Source organism: Lynx canadensis, chromosome A1 (genome assembly GCF_007474595.2).
Source record: "Lynx canadensis isolate LIC74 chromosome A1, mLynCan4.pri.v2, whole genome shotgun sequence".
NCBI lineage: Eukaryota > Metazoa > Chordata > Mammalia > Carnivora > Felidae > Lynx > Lynx canadensis.
Window position 1 is genome coordinate 149,729,165 of NC_044303.2, and position 4,696 is coordinate 149,733,860.

Below are 4,696 nucleotides of genomic sequence, written 5' to 3' on the forward strand. Positions count from 1 at the left end.
AAACTTAGGGTTGCTGGAGGAGTTGTGGGTGGGGGGATTGGCTGAATGGGTGAGGGGCATTAAGGAAGACACTTTTTGGGATGAGCACTGGGTATTATATGCAGGGGATATTATTGCACTATATGCTAACTAACTTGGATGCAAATTTAAAAATTATAGAATTAAAAAATAATAAAAATTAATATAAAATAAAGTTACCAGGATGACTGAGTTGGCTGCACAATCTTTATATTTAACTGTAAGTATTGTAGTTATAAATACTGTAAGGGATGGAAGGATTTGGGGACTGATAAGAAAAAAAGATATAATGTAGCACACACAAGGCTTATTGGGCTGTACTTGGACAGAGTTGCATAAGAGAGAAGTCCCTCACAGCATGAGATTATCCAGAGGCATATGACAAGGAGGACAAGGGAACACTTGTGGGAGACAGATATGACAGAGGAAACTAATATGTTAGTTATATATGCTACTCAACAGCATGGTTGAGAGTGTCTGGGTCAGAGGACTCCAAAGGCCCATAGCAGCTTGAGATCTTATAACCACAAGGCCCTATCCTACCAATGGCCAGCCGAAGTAGATTAAATTTATCAAAGTATGAAAAGAAGACAGGCTCTAAATGGCTAAAACTCTATTTGTTTTGACTATTATAAAAATAATTGGATGTGTAAAAATGTAAGTTTCCTACTAGTACAGTTTTGAGCCAACGTATCTCAACCTGGAGTAAAGAAATAAATAACCTAGGGGTACACGATGACCATCTTTGGCTCTTTTATATAACAATATCGTTTAAGCAATATATATACTGAAACCGTTTTGCATTGATATCTGTGATATTCAACAGTGAAATTGCCAAAATATAACTGCCATACATGAGCATGTACAAGGAGGGCTGAATATTTATTTCCCCTTAGTGAAAACAGTTCAAGCAAACAAAAACACTACATTAGAAAAATTACCTGCTTAAGTATTTTTACCAAGTATAAATATATATTTTAATGTGTTTAATTATGTATAAATTATTTTCACTTGTACAAAAAGGCCAAAAAAATGGATTATTGTCATGCTTTTCAGAGGAAATTTTTATTTTCTGCTCTCTTATTCTTTTGCTTGTGGTGTTTTTTTTGTTTTTTGTTTTTTTGTTTTTTTGTTTTTTGCTTTTTAAAAAGATTTTATTATTTTAAGTAATCTCTGCACCCAATGTGGGGCTTGAACTCACAACCCTGAGATCAAGAGTTGCACACTCAACCAGCTGTGCCAGCAAGGGGCCCCTCAACTCTCTTGTTCCTTTTATTATACTGCTTCTTATTTCCTTAGAGTCACTCTAGCATTGCTGTCAGGGAATGAAAGTCAATTGAAATTCATATTATTGATGTTACATTAACAGACGCCACAGATAGCAATGTGAACCATGAATAAAATCACATAAAATACAAATGTTCTCAATGTTGAGAGGGGAAGAAGGAAAATAATACATAACAGCTTTAGAATTGTGTGAAAAGGAAATAAAACATCATTCCAATAAATTAACAAACAGGAGCCATTAGACTTAATAAATGCAAAGCACTATGCTCTTTACATGAAGTTAATAAAACCAGATGGGACATATTTTATTAAGAAGCTGTTAAAATTTTTTTAAAGAAAGGAATCCTAAGATAACTGTGGGTTGAAAGTTTGTTCTGAAACAACAGCAACAACAACAACAACAACAACAATAAAGATTGAGATGTGTGTTAGGGGAAGGTCAAGTAGAATAACTTAATTCAGCATATCATAGGAATCTATTATGCAGTTCGTGCCCAGGATATCAGGAGGAATGCGAAAATCTCTCCAGGCCCATCATGTATGGGTAAATGGCGTTATTGCCTTAAAGTAGTTCACAATCTAGTAGAGAAAACAAACAAACAAACAAAATACTATATAAAGAATAATTGGTCTTTCCGTTCATAATTACCATAGTGCCTGTCTTCTGCACTTTGAATATAGGAGCTATGTTTACAGATTCTCCACTGTATTTCTAACTCTTGAAAAGTAATATTACATGGTAGGCACTCAGCAAGTATGTATTAAATTGATTACATGGTAGGCACTCAGCAAGTATGTTGGTGCTATAGAAAGAGAACCAACCTGGATACTTATTCTGCCTCATGCATAAAACCAGAGTTTAGCCAAGTAACCTACTACCTCCTTTGAGTTACTACCATATATATATTTTTTTCCCTTTCATGAAGACTGTCATTCCAAACTTAGAATTTCCCAAAACTCAGCTTTCACATTTCTCTTCATGTCCAGAGAATTTCCTTTAACTGTGAGTTGGGAACTGTTGTACGATTTCTTCAGTAACCCAGAGATCCATGGATTAGATCAACAATGCAAAGGGCAAACTTCAGAGCATATCAGAAGCCCAGTTGGAAATGAGTGGATCTAAGAGCCAGAATGCTGGGTCACCTGTGGTCAATCTGGCATCGCTACTTGCCCCCTTCTAAGATCTTTTTTTCTGTGTCTCAGAGAGAAGTCAGAGTGTACATTTCACAAAATCCACATCACTATTTGGTTCTAGGTTAGAATTTTCCAAAGGGAGGCTCTGGCACAAGATTTTGAAAGCAGTAGAGGAGAATCCAGAATCCTTTATTTAAGTGCAGTCAGCTGCATGCACAGATCTGAGTTTCACAGAAGCTTACTGGCAAGTTTTTGCAAACCATCCATTTCACTAATGCAGATTGAGAGAGTTGGTGGGAGTTTCCCAGAAATTCTAGACTATTAAGGCAGCTTCCAAGCAAAGTAAGGACTACTCTGATATTTTAGACTTAAATATTTAATGAAAATTTTACTGACGTTTGTTCCTTCAGCTACTCTGTTGTATGAGCTTCTATTTCTTACAGTAAACGTTTATGTCCAAATCACACAGTGAATAAATAACTAAGTGAATAATTTCAGACAATACTACTGTCAATAACCACCTCCAGTTCTTAGGTTCTTAGATAAAAGGCAAGAGTGGAAGACCTCACATAATTATCTTTGTGTCTACAACATTAGCCAAAGGCAAAGTTAGTTGTGTGGGTAGTAAAGAACCTCAACTCTGGTTTAAGGCTTTCTTAGACTTTTCCAAGGATGGAAACTGGTATCAGTGGTAGGACTGAACCAAACAACTTCTTGAGCCGGTAGGCAAATAATTCCACACTGCAGTGCTCCTCACCCCACTGGGAGATAAAAGCTGTCTGTAAACCTGTTTCTTGTTCAGTGTTTTCATTCTTTCAAATGCATGTAGTTGTGATAAAATTAAAATAGACTATCCATCCCAGCTATTGGACTGCCCTGCAGGGGCAAGGATTCTCATCTCCACACCTGTACATGGCATAGCTCTATTATTTATTTTCTGTACCTAAAGCCCCCTGGCTTGACAGATGGTTCTTATTGAAAATTTCATTTGTGTCCCTATTGACTGCTTATTATTTTTAGCCTTTTCTCTTCTCTGTCATTATCTTCTGAGGTTAATAGAGGTAAACTTAGGCTACAAATATATATATTTTCACTAATACAAAAAGTGCCTTACTTTATAATTTTCACAAACCCTATTTTAAACAATATTTCACAGTAATGCTGTATTAGAAATGTGGTCACTTTTATTTATTTTTTTAAAGATTTTATTTTTATTTTTTTTAAAGATTTTTTTAACGTTATTTATTTTTGAGACAGAGAGAGACAGAGCATGAGCGGGGGAGGGCCAGAGAGAGAGGGAGACACAGAATCCAAAGCAGGCTCCAGGCTCTGAGCCATCAGCACAGAACCCGATGCAGGGCTCAAACTCACGGAGCGCGAGATCGTGACCTGAGCTGAAGTCGGACGCTTAACCGACTGAGCCACCCAGAAGCCCCTAAGATTTTATTTTTAAGTAATCTCTATGCCCAACTTGAATTTACAACCTTGAGATTAACAGTCACATGCTCCACCAACTGAGCTAGCCAACCAAGTGCCCCAAAATGTGGTCACTTTTAAATGTTGTGTGTAGAAATATGAGTTGAGAGTTTTTGCCCTAGTCCTAACTAGGGCAAAACTGTGCTATGCTGGACCTTTTAAATGGCCTCTCCACCTTCAACATATCTCTTCCTACATTCCCAATTTCTTCCAGACTACCTATTCTACATTCTCTGAGATTAGCTGGGACCATGTAGATCCATTCTAAGACAATGTGGGCAGAAGAAAAGTGCTCTTTTAGTCCTGTCCCAAAAATGATACTGAGGACACTGAGGTCCTAGGAGTTGATGGAAGGAGCCTAGATCTCTGAATGACGATATGAAGTAAAGTCTCCCACTGACCCACACTGGAGTATGATACAAGCAGGAAGAAAGTGTTTATTTGTGAAGCCACTGAAATTATGGAGGTAATTGGTTAAGAGTAGATAGCCTAATATGATTCAATAGGTTAGTCTAGTCTGTTTAATCTCCAACATGTCCCCAGTTTCTATAGACTAGAAACTGGATATTTTAGAATGATTCTCTAAGACATCCTTCCAACAAACTGTTCCCTTTCACAGACCTCATGCTTAAGATTAGATTCAGAATTAATTGAGTTAAACAATTTACATGATCAGAATAACCTGAGACTATATCCATCATTTTTTCTCCAGTTAGAATTTCTTTTCTCAAACATCTGCCATGTGAAATCCCCCATATATATCCATTAAGCTGATGAAAGT